Raw genomic sequence first — 17,995 nt, 5'->3', positions numbered from 1 at the left:
TTTTTTTTTCTTTCGGAAGTGGAGTAGGAATTAATTTTGTTTGACATCTCCCCACACTTTGCTAATATTTAGGAATAGTACCTGAAATTACGATGGGCCTCTCAAAGCCCCCTCTACATCTTTGGTAGTGTTTATTCGAGAACTTACCCTGTAACGTGGTAACTAAGTCAGCCGCTTGATGCAGATAGATATCGACAGGTGATTCCCGGGTCCGTTGCAGCAACAGCCCAAGCTTTGCCCGATGCAGCTCGCATGTATAGCTCTATTAAAATCTGTCCGAAAACATAACAAAAAAGAAATGAACAATTCAAGACTTAACAATATAACCATATCTGGGTCCATTTCCTTCCTTCGCTCCCTACAACTTTTTGTAAACATCTGTGACAATAGAAACGTTATATATCTTTTTTTTTTTTCTTTTCTCTCTCTCTCTCTCTCGCACACACACGAATATTGTCGATCCACAGGTAGAGAGTGACTGCAGGCCTCCCGGGGGGAGGTGAGGCGCCGTCGATGTCGTCGTCGTCGCCGCCGCCGCCGCCGCCGCAGCCGCCGCGCTGGCATCGCCTGAAGACCGCAGCAGCTGGCGGTTCCCCGTCCGCCCGGACCGCTCTCAACCTGCAACCACAAGTAGAGCGCCGCTCAACGAGGAAGCGAGCACACCTCCTCCATAATTAATCGCGGCGATTAATTCAACTAGCGGCATCAGCCTGCCGCCGGCGTGGGCAGGCCAGCCGGTGTAATTGGAGAGCTGAGGGCCAAATTATTGGCGGGTCACCAGTCTGCCTGCAAGCGAGCAGCCCGCTGATGCACCGCTGGGCGTATAATGCTGGACCGCAGGCACTGCGGACAGGTACATGAGTATGTAACTGATGTAGCTAGCCCTACAGGCGAATGGAAAATTCTCTCACTCCCAGCACACCCTACGATTGCTTGGATTCACCAAGGTGGAAAACTTTCGTCAGTTTCCTCGCGGTAGGTTTTACCCGCTTCGAACTTGTAAAACGAAACAGGAAAAGAAAAGACGAGAAGTAGAGCCACAACACTGCGGACTTTTTTTACGAATACGTGGTGTCGGACATGTCCGAAAGAACATACATTCATATAATTGATTCGCTTCGATGGGCAATGAATCAGTAGCCTTCAATGCGGATCCACATTTACGAGTCCGACTTCCAACGTGAATCTAAATATTAACCAGTATGGAGGACATCGAAGGGGGCTGCGGACAGCTGACGCTAGGTGAGAATGTGAATCGGCCGGGGACCATAAGATGAATTTGTGAGATGTTAGCCATCTCCAACGAATCAGCTGTTCGTATTACTATTGGACATATGCGTCTAACACATGACTTCATTATGGATCGCATTACTGGGGTTACCCAGAAAGTAACGTACCGCATTTTTTTTTCTCAACGGAAAACAATGCTACGAATGCGAAACGTTATGTACACTACTGGCCATTAAATTGCTACATCAAGAAGAAATGCAGATGATAAACGGGTATTCATTGGACAAATATACACTCCTGGAAATGGAAAAAAGAACACATTGACACCGGTGTGTCAGACCCACCAGCATTTGTGCACCGCCGCCGTCAGTGTCAGCCAGTTTGCCGTGGCATACGGAGTTCCATCGCAGTCTTTAACACTGGTAGCATGCCGCGACAGCGTGGACGTGAACCGTATGTGCAGTTGACGGACTTTGAGCGAGGGCGTATAGTGGGCATGCGGGAGGCCGGGTGGACGTACCGCCGAATTGCTCAACACGTGGGGCGTAAGGTCTCCACAGTACATCGATGTTGTCGCCAGTGGTCGGCGGAAGGTGCACGTGCCCGTCGACCTGGGACCGGACCGCAGCGACGCACGGATGCACGCCAAGACCGTAGGATCCTACGCAGTGCCGTAGGGGACCGCACCGCCACTTCGCAGCAAATTAGGGACACTGTTGCTCCTGGGGTATCGGCGAGGACCATTCGCAACCGTCTCCATGAAGCTGGGCTACGGTCCCGCACACCGTTAGGCCGTCTTCCGCTCACGCCCCAACATCGTGCAGCCCGCCTCCAGTGGTGTCGCGACAGGCGTGAATGGAGGGACGAATGGAGACGTGTCGTCTTCAGCGATGAGAGTCGCTTCTGCCTTGGTGCCAATGATGGTCGTATGCGTGTTTGGCGCCGTCCAGGTGAGCGCCACAATCAGGACTGCATACGACCGAGGCACACAGGGCCAACACCCGGCATCATGGTGTGGGGAGCGATCTCCTACACTGGCCGTACACCACTGGTGATCGTCGAGGGGACACTGAATAGTGCACGGTACATCCAAACCGTCATCGAACCCATCGTTCTACCATTCCTAGACCGGCAAGGGAACTTGCTGTTCCAACAGGACAATGCACGTCCGCATGTATCCCGTGCCGCCCAACGTGCTCTAGAAGGTGTAAGTCAACTACCCTGGCTAGCAAGATCTCCGGATCTGTCCCCCATTGAGCATGTTTGGGACTGGATGAAGCGTCGTCTCACGCGGTCTGCACGTCCAGCACGAACGCTGGTCCAACTGAGGCGCCAGGTGGAAATGGCATGGCAAGCCGTTCCACAGGACTACATCCAGCATCTCTACGATCGTCTCCATGGGAGAATAGCAGCCTGCATTGCTGCGAAAGGTGGATATACACTGTACTAGTGCCGACATTGTGCATGCTCTGTTGCCTGTGTCTATGTGCCTGTGGTTCTGTCAGTGTGATCATGTGATGTATCTGACCCCAGGAATGTGTCAATAAAGTTTCCCCTTCCTGGGACAATGAATTCACGGTGTTCTTATTTCAATTTCCAGGAGTGTATTATACTAGAACGGACATGTGATTACATTTTCACGCAATTTGGGTGCATACATCCTGGGGAAACCAATACCCAGAACAACCACCTCTAGCCATAATAACGGCCTTGATACGCCAGGGCATTGAGTCAAGCAGAGCTTGGATGGCGTGTACAGGTACAGCTTCAACACGATACCACAGTTCATCAAGAGTAGTGACTGGCGTATTGTGACGAGATAGTTGCTCGACCACCATTTACCAGACGTTTCAATTGGTGAGAGATCTGGAGAATGTGCTGGCCAGGGCAGCAGTCGAACATTTTCTGTATCCAAAAAGGCCGTACAGGACCTGCAACATGCGGTTGTGCATTATCCTGCTGAAATGTAGGGTTCCGCAGGGATCGAATGTAGGGTAGAGCCCCGGGTCGTAACACATATAAAATGTAACGTCGACTGTTCACACTGCCGTTACTGCGAACAACAGGTGACCGAGACGTGTAACCAATGGCACCCCATACCATCACGCCGGGTGATACGCCAGTGCCGGCCGGTGTGGCCTTGCGGTTCTAGGCGCTTCAGTCCGGAACCGCGTGACCGCTACGGTCGCAGGTTCGAATCCTGCCTCGGGCATGGATGTGTGTGATGTTCTTAGGTTAGTTAGGTTTAAGTAGTTCTAAGTTCTAGGGAACTGATGACCACAGATGTTAAGTCCCATAGTGCTCAGAACCAATTGAACCATTTTTGATACGCCAGTATGGTGATGACGAATACACGCTTCCAATGTGCGTTCACCGCGATGTCGCCAAACACGGATGCGACCATCATGATGCTGTAAATAGAACCTGGATTCATCCGAAAAAATGACTTTTTGCCATTCGTGCACCCAGGTTCGTAGTTAAGTACACCATCGCAGGCGCTCCTGCCTGTGATGCAGCGTCAAGGGTAACCGTAGCCATGGGCTCCGAGGTGAATGAATCAACAACTGCTGCAAACGTCGTCGAACTGTTCGTGCAGATGGTTGTTGTCTAGCAAACGTCCCCATCAGTTGACTCGGGGTTTGAGACGTGGCTGCACAATCCGTTACAGCCATGTGGATAAGATGCCTGTCATCTCGACTGCTAGTGATAGGAGGCCGTTGGGATCCAGCACGGTGTTCCGTATTACCCTCCTGAACCCACCGATTCTATGTTCTCCTAACAGTCATTGGATCTCGACCAATGCGAGCAGCAATGTCGCGATACGATAAACCGCAATCGCGATAGGCTACAATCCATCCTTGATCAAAGTCGGAAACGTGATGGTACGCATTTCTCTTCCTTACACGAGGCATCACAACAACGTTTCACCAGGCAACGCCGGTCAGCTGCTGTTTGTGTATGAGTAATCGGTGGGAAACTTTCCTCATGTCAGCACGTTGTAGGTGTCGCCTCCGACGCCAACCTTGTGTTAATGCTCTGAAAAGCTAATCATTTGCATATCATAACATCTTCTTTCTGTCGGTTAAATTTCGCGTCTGTAGCACGTCATTTTCGTGGTGTAGCAATTTTAATGGCCAGTAGTGTATGTATTATTTGAAGTCTCCTGAGTGAGCGCGCCAAGTTTCAGTCACTTCCGACAGATAGCTTAGTGGCAGGACAGTTACAAAATTCCGTCTGTAACTCATGTACGCTACAACCAAAGTGCCGTCATTGAATTTCTGAGTGCAGAGGAAGAAACTGTGGGGAATATTCACAAACGTTTGTGCAGAGTGTATGGAGCATCTGCTGCCGACAGAAGTACGATTAGTCGCTGGGCACAGAGGGTGAGATCATTTGAAGGAGATTCGGCGGAGCTCCACGATTTGCAGCAGTCGGGGAGACCTAGCCCCCTCGGACTTCCACTTCTTCGTGGAAGACGTGTTGAGGCCCATGAGGAGGTTTCACACGCTGAAGCAATGGCTCCGCCACTAAGACAAGGATTGGTACCGACAGGGCATACACGCACTTGTTTCGCGCTGGTGGAAGGCCATGGAATGGAATGGAGATGACGAGGAAAAATAGAGTGTGTAGGTAAAACAGCATTCTTTCATGTGTGTAATTCCCATTACGTTCAACAATGAATTGTTCAAGAAATAAATTCTGCATTACTTTCTGGACAACCCTCAAATAATGTAATAACATAGGGTTCAAATGTTTCAAATGGCTCTGAGCACTATGGGATTTAACTTGTGATGTCATCAGTCCCCTAGAACTTAGAACTACTTAAACCTAACTAACCTAAGGACATCACACACAGCCATGCCCGAGGCAGGATTCGAACCTGCGACCGTAGCGGTCGCGCGGTTCCAGACTGTAGCGCCTAGAACCGCTCGGCCACGCGGCTAACATAGGGACCTATTGGATTGTGACGACTGTATTACCACCAACACGCATAAGGAAGGTTTTAGCATTGTATCAGATTGTAAGTACGTGACATGTTCGGGTAATTGTTTATCATTTCAACTGATTTACGGTTTCTAAGATGTTTAGTATTAGACACCTTTGGCCCGGAGGAGGAGGTGGATCCTACATCTGCGTACACATGAGACTACTATACCGCAACATCGCTGTTCTTCGCGTACATGGCACCTTTTACACTCACCGGCAGTCATCCAACTTGTTTGTCTGTCCCATCTATAGTGTCCCCATATGGATGAACATTTTAAATAACGTAAAATGTTAAACGCACCACAGTGAACAACATTATGGGTGACATCTGATTATTATTTTTAATACACGTTAAGCTGAAAATGTGATAAACACCGTTTACGTGAGAATAATCGTAAAGAAATTTCAGTTATCTAGGCAAAGAATAGAAAATATGCCCTAATGTCTACGAATACCACATTATATAATAAAAACTGAGATGTTCTTCGTGAAATGATATACAAGATCAAACATTAAAGAACTTCCTCTCTGGATGTAGCCGAACGTAGGCGCTTATTACTTACGTTGTTGTAAGCAGGTCTGTTCTGTGGGAAATAAGAATAATATGTGTATTACACATTGCTTTTTTGGTTATTTACGAAATAATGGGAACCTCCATGTCAAATAATTAAGCATTCTCAGATCTCATTTAAAGTGGCAGCTTCGAGAAATAAGATTGCTGGCGGCCAACAATTCGCCGCCATTACGCGGCAGATTCAGATTTCTTTAAACTGTGAGATCGGTGTGCAGTTCCACGTAAATTAAATCATACAGTCTGATTTTCAGCATACTAATGAATGACAGTCACATAAATGTAAGTCAGTTTTCAGTTTCTCAATGAGTAGCAATTGAAATGTTTTCACTAAGGTTAACTTTATTCGAGGCCCCAAAGCATTAAAAATAAGATGGCAAAAATTTAAATTCAAATATTGTTCAAATGGCTCCACTTAAATCTAACTACCCTAAGGACATCACACACATCCATGCCCGAGGCAGGATTCAAACTTGCGACCGTAGCAACAGTGCGGTTCTGGACGGAAGCACCTCGAACCGCTCGGTCACAGCGGCCGTCTAAATTCAAAGATTGTAATCTCAATTAACAGAATGAATAATTAATTAATTTTCCATTTTTTGCTGTTGGATGAATTACTTACACTTCTCTCTTCGACGTACGCGCATATACATAACACATATAGATTTATTTTAAAAAGTAGAAATTGATAAATATTTAAAAGTAGAGTGGCAATAAACATCGACTCAGCAAATTCAGTCCAATTTCCTTTAATCAAAGTGGGGACGAATGTAATGGTCCAGTTGTATACTTCTTTATTCCAAATTGAAATATTAATTTGAAATGAAGACGAAGAATATTTAATTTTTGTTGACTAATGGGACAAGGACGACACGTGCAAAAAATCAATTTAGTAATAATTTTCGAAAACATTTGTTTCATGTTTACTGCTAAGTACAAGACGCCACCCGGGTGGAATTGCTCTATCCTGTAAACTGGTATGAATGCTGTGCGTCCTTAGAACAGTGGTCTAAGGAAGACACATAGCATCCACGACTCGTATTTGTTTGCAAATCGTCACTTGCGGATTCAGAGCACAGTTCTGAAGGAGGTCATAGTTCTTTGGTAGTTTAGAGTGATTTTGAAATGTTCTTTATCATCGACTTCTCTGTTGTAAAGAGGAGGGAGGGCGGATACGAGTGACAGCCACATAGGCTCCAGATTTTGTTGTTGTACGATTTGCTGATTCTAAATGTGGCTTTCTGCTCAGGCAAGCAACTGCAATCTAATGCGCATCTGCCCATCACCAGGCTTCGTTTAGCGCCTGCTCTGCGGCGGTGTCCAGCTAGGCGCAGCCGTTGGTGAAACATGATATTCCGACAGCATACCTTGTCATCTTTTACAGGTGATACCTACAAAATAAGAGTCTGTGCTACATCATGCTTCCTTTATGCTCTTGTCGCCTCCCCCCCCCCTCCAAATCCCTTTCTCCACCGCACGGCCTCACAACAGTCGGATGAAGTGGTGGCGTACAGGGAGGAGTAGTGATTGCAGACACTAAAGAAGGTGGATAAGCTTCGCGACAGAATAGAGCATCTCCTCTGCTTTCTCAGCTTTGTAATGGAATGCGGTAACCACTGCAAAGCACACTGACGCGCTAAACAAACTGGTATAAGCACGCGCATTCAAATGCAGAGACATGCAAACAGGCAGAATAAGGCGCTGCAACTGGTAACGTCAATATTAAACAACAAGTGTCTGGCGTAGTTGTTAGATCGGTTACTGCTGCTGCACTGGCACATTACCACGATTTATGTGAGTGTGAACGTGGTGTTACTCTCGACGCACGAGCGATGGGACACAGCATATCCGACACAGCGATTAAGTGGGGAATTTTCCGTACGGCGATTTCACGAGTATACCGTGAATATCAGGAACCCGGTAAAACATCACATCTCCGACATCGCTGCGACCGGAAAAAAACCTACAAGAACGGGACTAACGACGGCGGAAGAGAATCGTTCAACGTTAGAGAAGTGCAGCCATTCCGTAAACTGCTTCAGATTTCAGTGCATGGCCATCAAAAGGGGTTAGCGTGCGAACCGTTCCATGAAACATCATCGATATGGCCTTCCGGAGGCGAAGGCCCACTCGTTTACTCTTGATGAGTGCACAACACGAAGCTTTACCCCTCGCCTGGGCCCGTCAACACCACCATGGGACTGTTCATGACTGGAAACATGTTGCCTGGTCGGACGAGTCTCGTTTAAAATTGCATCGAGCTGATGGATGTGTACCAGTATAGAGAAAACATCATGAATCCGTGGAGGCTGCATGTTCAGCTGTGGAGGCTCTGTGATTGTGTGGGGTATGTGCAGTTGGAGTGATACGTATAGATACGACTCTGACACGTGACACGTACGTAAGCATTCTGTCTGATCACCTGCATCCATTCATGCCCATTGTGCAGCCGGCCTCTGTGGCCGAGCGGTTCTAGGCGCTCCAGTCTGTAACCCCGCTACTGCTACGGTCGCAGGTTCGAATCCTGCCTCGAGCATGGACGTGTGTGATGTCCTTGAGCATATCTGGGATGCCTTCCAACGTGCTGTTCAGAAGAGATCTCCACCCTCCGTACTCTTAAGGATTTATGGAATCAGTTCCCTTCAGCACTACTTCAGACATTAGTCGAGTCAATGCCACGTCGTGTTGCTGCTCTTCTGCGTGCTCGAGGGGGCCCTGGTCGATGTTAGACTCAAGTACGAGTTTCAAATGTTCACATGTGAGTGAATTCCTAAGGGACCAAACTGCTGAGGTCATTGGTCCCTAGACTTACACACTACTTGAACTAACTTGTGCTATGAGCAACACACACACCCATTCCCGATGAAGGACTGGAACCTCCGGCGGGAGGGGCCACGCAATCTGTGACATGGCGCCTCAAACCGCACGGCCACTCCGCGCGTCTGTACCAGTTTCTTTGGCTCTTCAGCGTAAAACGAATTGTGAATCACTGCTCAGTGAAATGCGTGCTTCCAGATAATTCACGTACTTGGTCCTATTTCTTTCGATTGAAGACAACATTCGAAAATCTGCAGTGCTCTGCGGCATGGTTCTCGAGTAAGTGCAACAACTCACATCTATATCTACATCTACATTTACGGAAGTCACCTTATAGTGTACGGCGACTCCTACTTTGTGCACCACCCTCATTTCCCCTTTTCCATCTCCAGCTGCTAGTTGCGCATGGGAAGAACCATTGGTGGTAGGAACCCTTATAAGTTCTCACCCCTCTAAATATTCCTTCATGGCATTTTCGTGAGATACGCGCTGGAGGAAGCAACATACTTTTTGACTCTTGTAGGACGGTGCGTTTACGGAATAAGAGATTGCAATCCACCGCATGTTATACAGTTGAACCATATCATATGCTTCACCAGTCCTGCATGATATACTCATCGGTGGCTATAAAGGCGATGGAGTGCTTCAAAATAACTGTGAATCTTAACCAGAAAGAGAGTGGCAGGAATTTCTTTCCAGAAAAATTTGGTCTTAATTGACTGCTCCAAGGTTAACACACTGGTTTCTCATTGGAGAACACCGAGACTCAGATTTACGTCTACCATCCAGCTGCATGTTTTCCACGCTGTGCATAGATCAGTTATGACAGATGCAATTTTCTTTGAAGGTTAGTTTCTAAAAGCCACGGCCAAAGAGTTACAGCGTGTGCTCCGTCTCCTATGACCTCATCGTCGACTGAGACACTAAACTCTAATCAAAAAAGTGGTTCAAATGGCTCTGAGCACTATGGGACTCAACAGCTGAGGTCATTAGTCCCCGAGAACTTAGAACTACTTAAACCTAACTAACCTAAGGACATCACAAACATCCATGCCCGAGGCAGGATTCGATGCTGCGACCTTAGGGGTGTCGCGGTTCCAGACTGCAGCGCCAGAACCGCGCGGCCACTTCGGCCGGCAAACTCTAATCTCCCTTGTATGTCAATACATCAGAGGGTTTCTCGGGACTTGGTTACTTGCCGCGTCGTTTCCACCTCTCACTGCAGCGGTATATTAATCCACCTTTCGAAAGGCTATTGTATGTCCTTAGAAAATGTGACAATTTGTTGTAGTGTCTGTTACCTAACCAGTAAGCCGGAAACTGTTTGTAATTATTGATATACAACAGTCCCTTAGCTGCTAATTTAAACTGACGTGCTGAGCGCTGCGTAGTGAGACAGTGTACTGAATTGACCATTGATGTTCTTCTATACTGTAAAACCTGAGCACAATTTTGAGCCTTTTCCTAATTTTTCCAGTCAAATGGTGTGCTGTTTGTTCAGTTGCTTCTCATACAAACTACACCAATATGAATAGGCGGCCAAGGAAGTTTAAACATTTCTCACAAATATGGCACACACGACCTCTGTTAAGTTAATACGAAAGCGAATCAAAAAGTGAGTTACACTTCCAAGATATGGCCATTAATTAAACCACATACACATACGCAACACGGCATTGCAACATACGTTTAAAGTTCACTTTTCCACATAGTCTCCAAGAGACTCAAAACATTTCTCGGAACGGATAACCAACTTTTCACCCCCAGTAGTATATAACCGCGTGGATACAGTTGCTTTCATCTCCTGATCGTTACGGTATCGTTATCCACCGTGATCCTCCTTCATCTCTCCGAACACATGATAATCGCATGGCGCTATGTCTGGACTGTATGGAGGATGTTGCCTTACCTTCCACTTGTATTGCTGCAGCAGTTCTGACATTTGGTGGGCCGAGAATGGTGTTACGCTACTGTGCAACGAAATCACACCGGCGCTCAATTTCACCCGGCGCTTTTCTGTAATTGATTTACGCAAACTGTGCAATGTTTGACAATAGGAAGCAGAGTTTATTGCGGCATTAATTCTACGTGCACCAAACCCTCCATGTCAAAGAACTCTGTCGCCATCACCTTTCCCGCTGAAGGTTGGACCTTGGTTTTTTTTTTGTTGTGTTGGGGTGGTGTTCACCCACTCCATCAATGCTCTCTTTGTTTCGGGGTGAAGTGGTGGTACCACGTTCCATCTCCTGTCACGACTCGCCGCAGAAACTCGTTGCCTTCCACAGAATTCCGTTCCAAAAATGCCAGTGACGGTTGGAATCGCTGTCCCTTGTGAACATCAGTGAGCAGTCGTGGGTATCATCTGGCACACAGTGTACGATGTCCAAGGTGCTTGTTATCAATGGAGAACGTTCAGCGGCGGCCGGTGTGGCCGTGCGTTTCTAGGCGCTTCAGTCTGGAACCGCGTGACCGCTACGGTCGCAGGTTCGAATCCCGCCTCGGGCATGGATGTGTGTGATGTCCTTAGGTTAGATAGGTTTAAGTAGTTCTAAGTTCTAGATGACTGGTGACCACAGATGTTAAGTCCCATAGTGCTCAGAGCCATTTGAACCATTTTTGAAATGTTCAGCATACTGGCAGTTTCCTTAAGTGTTATGCGCCGATCCTCTTTAACGAACACATCCACACGGTCAACAGTTGCGAGGGTACTGGACGTAGCGGGCCTTCCTTCGCGATGTTCTTCAGAGAGATCCGTGCGTCCGGTGTTAAATCGCTTAGGCCACTTTGCAACGCCTGGGCGAGAGACTGTGTGCTCTCCATATGCAGCAGTTATTTCACGATGGATATCAGTACAAATGAGCCGTGTAGCCCCTAGAAATCTCATCGTTGCACGCACCTCCTACAGGGTGTTTCAAAAATGACCGGTATATTTGAAACGGCAATAAAAACTAAACGAGCAGCGATAGAAATACACCGTTTGTTGCAATATGCTTGGGACAACAGTACATTTTCCGGCAGACAAACTTTCGAAATTACAGTAGTTACAATTTTCAACAACAGATGGCGCTGCGGTCTGTGAAACTCTATAGTACGATATTTTCTACATATCCACCATGCGTAGCAATAATATGGCGTAGTCTCTGAATGAAATTACCCGAAACCTTTGACAACGTGTCTAGCGGAATGGCTTCACATGCAGATGAGATGTACTGCTTCAGCTGTTCAATTGTTTCTGGATTCTGGCGGTACACCTGGTCTTTCAAGTGTCCCCATAGAAAGAAGTCACAGGGGTTCATGTCTGGCGAATAGGGAGGCCAATCCACGCCGCCTCCTGTATGTTTCGGATAGCCCAAAGCAATCACACGATCATCGAAATATTCATTCAGGAAATTAAAGACGTCGGCCGTGAGATGTGACCGGGCACAATCTTGCATAAACCACGAGGTGTTCGCAGTGTCGTCTAAGGCAGTTTGTACCGCCACAAATTCACGAAGAATGTCCAGATAGCGTGATGCAGTAATCGTTTCGGATCTGAAAAATGGGCCAATGATTCCTTTGGAAGAAATGGCGGCCCAGACCAGTACTTTTTGAGGATGCAGGGACGATGGGACTGCAACATGGGGCTTTTCGGTTCCCCATATGCGCCAGTTCTGTTTATTGACGAAGCCGTCCAGGTAAACATAGGCTTCGTCAGTAAACCAAATGCTGCCCACATGCATATCGCCGTCATCAATCCTGTGCACTATATCGTTAGCGAATGTCTCTCGTGCAGCAATGGTAGCGGCGCTGAGGGTTTGCCGCGTTTGAATTTTGTATGGATAGAGGTGTAAACTCTGGCGCATGAGACGATACGTGGACGTTGGTGTCATTTGGACCGCAGCTGCAACACGGCGAACGGAAACCCGAGGCCGCTGTCGGATCACCTGCTGCACTAGCTGCGCGTTGCCCTCTGTGGTTATCGTACGCGGTCGCCCTACCTTTCCAGCACGTTCATCCGTCACGTTCCCACTTCGTTGCAATTTTTCAAACAGATCCTTCATTGTATCGCTTTTCGGTCCTTTGGTTACATTAAACCTCCGTTGAAAACTTCGTCTTGTTGCAACAACACTGTGTTCTAGGCGGTGGAATTCCAACACCAGAAAAATCCTCTGTTCTAAGGAATAAACCATGTTGTCTACAGCACACTTGCACGTTGTGAACAGCACACGCTTACAGCAGAAAGACGACGTACAGAATGGCGCACCCACAGACTGCGTTGTCTTCTATATCTTTCACATCACTTGCAGCGCCATATGTTGTTGAAAATTGTAACTACTGTAATTTCGAAAGTTTGTCCGCCTGAAAATGTACTGTTGTCCCAAGCATATTGCAAGCAAACGGTGTATTTCTATCGCTGCTCGTTTAGTTTTTATTGCCGTTTCAAATATACCGGTCATTTTTGAAACACCCTGTATATGGACTGAACGTCCAGTAGACGCTCCATCGAGCCTAGCCCGCTTTGCACAAACAACGCTACGGGATACCACATCACCTGTCCTATCGAACACGTCAGCAGCTGCTGTCACGTGCCAGACGTTATCCAAGGACACGACACACAGCGTGCTTTCGCGGTGAGCTAGTTGAGCCGTGGCGCGGCTGGCACCAGTGTTCTCGCACTTAGAATGGCATCGCTGCCATCGAGAGGGTCACCGTCTTTGCCTTCCACGATTCAGGCCGGTGGTCGTATGGTTAACTGAGAGGGAACAGAGACAGCGGAGTGGATATTGGCAGGGTCGGAGGTGGCTTTCTGACGTTTACCGTGAGGCCTGTGGTACGACGCCAGTGCGCTATTGGCAGGGTCAGCGAGAGATCCTGGCAGTGACTTGATGGGACCTCGGGTTTGGTATCGCGGTGGTGCACTGTTGTGTTTTGGGGTTTTTCTGCTGCGAGTGCATGTATAGGTTCTTGTGACTGGCCATTTAAATTGAGATGTGGCTATGGCGTGACGGAGGAAATGTGTGATGCTCGCCACTGTTGCATGTGAAAAGGCTTCGCCTGCCTTGTGTCTGTGCAGGAACTTATGTGAAATAAATGGCTGATACCACGGCGACGTCTTGCTCTCACGCGTTGTTGAATATACACTCCTGGAAATTGAAATAAGAACACCGTGAATTCATTGTCCCAGGAAGGGGAAACTTTATTGACACATTCCTGGGGTCAGATACATCACATGATCACACTGACAGAACCACAGGCACATAGACACAGGCAACAGAGCATGCACAATGTCGGCACTAGTACAGTGTATATCCACCTTTCGCAGCAATGCAGGCTGCTATTCTCCCATGGAGACGATCGTAGAGATGCTGGATGTAGTCCTGTGGAACGGCTTGCCATGCCATTTCCACCTGGCGCCTCAGTTGGACCAGCGTTCGTGCTGGACGTGCAGACCGCGTGAGACGACGCTTCATCCAGTCCCAAACATGCTCAATGGGGGACAAATCCGGAGATCTTACTGGCCAGGGTAATTGACTTACACCTTCTAGAGCACGTTGGGTGGCACGGGATACATGCGGACGTGCATTGTCCTGTTGGAACAGCAAGTTCCCTTGCCGGTCTAGGAATGGTAGAACGATGGGTTCGATGACGGTTTGGATGTACCGTGCACTATTCAGTGTCCCCTCGACGATCACCAGTGGTGTACGGCCAGTGTAGGAGATCGCTCCCCACACCATGATGCCGGGTGTTGGTCCTGTGTGCCCTGGTCGTATGCAGTCCTGATTGTGGCGCTCACCTGCACGGCGCCAAACACGCATACGACCATCATTGGCACCAAGGCAGAAGCGACTCTCATCGCTGAAGACGACACGTCTCCATTCGTCCCTCCATTCACGCCTGTCGCGACACCACTGGATGCGGGCTGCACGATGTTGGGGCGTGAGCGGAAGACGGCCTAACGGTGTGCGGGACCGTAGCCCAGCTTCATGGAGACGGTTGCGAATGGTCCTCGCCGATACCCCAGGAGCAACAGTGTCCCTAATTTGCTGGGAAGTGGCGGTGCGGTCCCCTACGGCACTGCGTAGGATCCTACGGTCTTGGCGTGCATCCGTGCGTCGCTGCGGTCCGGTCCCAGGTCGACGGGCACGTGCACCTTCCACCGACCACTGGCGACAACATCGATGCACTGTGGAGACCTCACGCCCCACGTGTTGAGCAATTCGGCGGTACGTCCACCCGGCCTCCCGCATGCCCACTATACGCCCTCGCTCAAAGTCCGTCAACTGCACATACGGTTCACGTCCACGCTGTCGCGGCATGCTACCAGTGTTAAAGACTGCGATGGAGCTCCGTATGCCACGGCAAACTGGCTGACACTGACGGCGGCGGTGCACAAATGCTGCGCAGCTAGCGCCATTCGACGGCCAACACCGCGGTTCCTGGTGTGTCCGCTGTGCCGTGCGCGTGATCATTGCTTGTACAGCCCTCTCGCAGTGTCCGGAGCAAGTATGGTGGGTCTGACACACCGGTGTCAATGTGTTCTTTTTTCCATTTCCAGGAGTGTATTTCGGAATTACTGAATTGTGAAGACATCCCACGTGTAAAGCAAATGAAGCCATTTGCGCCATACTAAGGTACTGTTTTATTCTGCTTAAATCTGTCTCAGTTATATGTGTATTTATACGCCCATCTTTAGTTGCAGAAGTTATAGAAGGGTGTAAACAGAGGGCCATGTGGAAAGAGATGTAAAGTTGAAACCCTTCCAATAAGTTAATACACTCGAACTCTGTATTACTAAAGTTGCCTTTCGATACCAGCACCTACCTTGGGTAATAAGTGTTATTCGGAGGTTGTCGTGGTACTGTAAGAAATTATTATACACAAAATTGTTTATTCTGATTCTGATTGTAGTAAATTGGAGATGTAAGGTCGGTTGTGTGCCACTGTAAATTAATATTGTCTCCTCTGTGTGGCAGTCTAGCATTGTCAGTGGCTTAAATCATTATTCCTGTCATTTTTCGAGTTTTGTATTCGCGGGTTTGCTTAAGCTGACACTGATGAGTTGTAAGACCTATAAACAGGCAAGTCAAACTGAGTATTCTATGAGCTCAAGACGATATTCTATTACGTGGTACCTTAGAAGTATTTTACGTGTTATTAATATTCTGCTGTTTGCTTTGTCTGAAGAGGAGCTACTTCTGTGAAGTAGTCGTTTTATTTTATTAGTGTGTTACGCGTTGTGCCTTCTCATGTTAATTGTTTTTTAAGAAGATAAATGACTCTGTGTATGTTGCAGGTAGCTGAAACTGACGTGTTCATGTGGGTCGCGTCCTGACGGGGTTGATAGTGGCCCTTTTTACTACGGCACATCCGGCTATCCTCCTTCAGTACATTTGTCTCGCTTATATCGTTACTACGTTTGTCGAGTGGAATTAGGACTTACTGTAATCACCTTACATGTTGACGTTAAGTATCACCCTTGCCAGGGCGCGAAACTTCGTTGATATAGTCGTATTCTCATCTGTAAAGATTGATAGTGTCATTCGTGTGTTCTCGTCAAATGTATGATTATTTACTTTGTTATATTTAATGTCAATTAAATGTAAGTGTTAGCGAGGTTCGAATTGGAACATTGTATTCTCCTCTTGCAGAAACAAATTTAAATGACTTTATTCCTTTTTTAAGTAGCGTTTAGATGTGTACATTTTGCCTCCATGTTTTGTCTTTTTATGAGTTCCACGTTGATTAAAATTACAATAAAGATAAATTTGGCAACCGAGGGTTTCGTGTATTTATGAGATGCTAAGTGGATCCTAAGTTAAGTGCAGGAACCCTATCACTAGTTTAACTTAATTTTCGATTCGCCCTCTTAATTGATCATAGATGGACAGAAACGCTTTCATTAGAGGGATAAACGTTGAGGAAAAAAGAATAAGATGAAGACTTCATGTTGCATTGCAAGCTGTATTCCTAGGCACTGGTAGGCTGGCCAACACTTTCAATATAATTCACAAAATAATGTTTCTTAGTTAAATTATTTATGCGACAACTATGCAGGAAAGTGGTCTGGGAAAGACTACGAATTCGTTCTCAGAAAATGGAAGCAGATTTAAAACTTAAAACCGGTACCAACAACAAAAAATGCATCTCAAAATAGACAAAGTGTAACATTATAACATCATCATTGATGCAGAGTCTCTTTACTTTAGATGTAAAAAGAGACATTAAAAAATCCAAACAGAAGCAACGGAAAGAGAGCAAATAAATTTTAGGTGCAAATAATACAGATTGAGGACCATACAAACTGAACTTCAGTAAGTAAATCGAAAAAAGTTGAAAGTTGAAAATTTATGAGACTTAACTGCTAAGGTCATCAGCCCCTAAGCTTACACACTACTTAACCTAAATTATCCTAAGGACAAACACAGACATACCCATGCCCGAGGGAGGACTCGAACCTCCGCCGGGACCAGCCGCACATATCGAAAAGTGTGTCAACATTTATTCAGGTACGAAAATACGCAGAATAAAATTCTATGGGCAGGTCAAAAAAGATTAACCAGATGAAGTCGTAGTAAAAAGCTAAACTTGAAACAATAAAATAGATCGTTGCAGAAACAGAACACTTGGAGTAGGAATAACGCACCGAAAAAAAAATCAGGACAAAAATTCATTACCAATCAATGCCAGTAAAGCAGCAGAAGGGTGTAAAATTGGGTCTGACGAACAGAAAAAGAGCCCCTTCTAAGACAATGGAGTCTGTGTTTTCCTTCTACCACTATTTGTGTCCAGCTGACATAATTTTTTTTACCTCATTATTTTATTGTCAAAGGAGCGTTTAAGTTGAAACCATCCTTTCTTTCCTTTGGTATGAATGTAGAGTGGAGAACGGATTCATTAGCTGTTAAAGCTTGAGTAATGCGGCACAGGAGATTCTTAATGAGCAGCCCTCGCCAACATTGCGTTTCCTTTGACGCTTCGTCTCGCATCCTTTCCGTTTCAGACGACTCCGTAGTTCACAGGACGATAAAGACACAGCCTTTCACCATTTTTCGTGTTACTTTTCCCGTTACCTACCTAGCCTTAACAAAACTATTTTCTCAACGAGCTCCCACACATTGTACCCAGTTCCCCTTTGATTCTGAACTCGTACAACCGAAACAACCAACTGTGGAGCTCGGGGTGCGGAGTGACAAAAATGAAATTAAAAGAGCAGCCTCACATTGCCGCTTCAGCTCTTTTGCAGGGGAACAGTGGCCTGCGCGGGATTCAGGTCGCACAATGGCGAATATGGCAGCCATTTCGCGAGGAAAATTTAGCTCCGCGAGCGCGCGCGAGAAAGTAAATATGTTCTCGAAAAGCGGGTCGCACCTGGCGGCCGCTGGCGTTAAATACTGGCGCCGAGCGGCTCCC

The 17,995-nt window shown here is 47.1% G+C and overlaps 1 protein-coding gene across 4 annotated transcripts in view; it reads right to left on the bottom strand.

Annotated features, from left to right (window-relative positions):
- Positions 1 to 398: 398 nt before the first annotated feature.
- The window catches only part of LOC126190763 (hemicentin-1-like), a 1,169,490-nt gene continuing 1,151,893 nt past the window's right edge, over positions 399 to 17,995 (bottom strand). For all 4 annotated transcript variants that reach the window (XM_049931283.1, XM_049931286.1, XM_049931285.1 and 1 more), the window contains one exon: positions 399 to 618. The gene's annotated coding sequence lies outside the window, so the exon portion shown is untranslated. The remainder of the gene's footprint in view (positions 619 to 17,995) is intronic.

The sequence above is a fragment of the Schistocerca cancellata genome, chromosome 6 (genome assembly GCF_023864275.1).
Source record: "Schistocerca cancellata isolate TAMUIC-IGC-003103 chromosome 6, iqSchCanc2.1, whole genome shotgun sequence".
NCBI classification, from domain to species: domain Eukaryota; kingdom Metazoa; phylum Arthropoda; class Insecta; order Orthoptera; family Acrididae; genus Schistocerca; species Schistocerca cancellata.
This window is presented reverse-complemented; position numbering and strand designations above follow the sequence as displayed.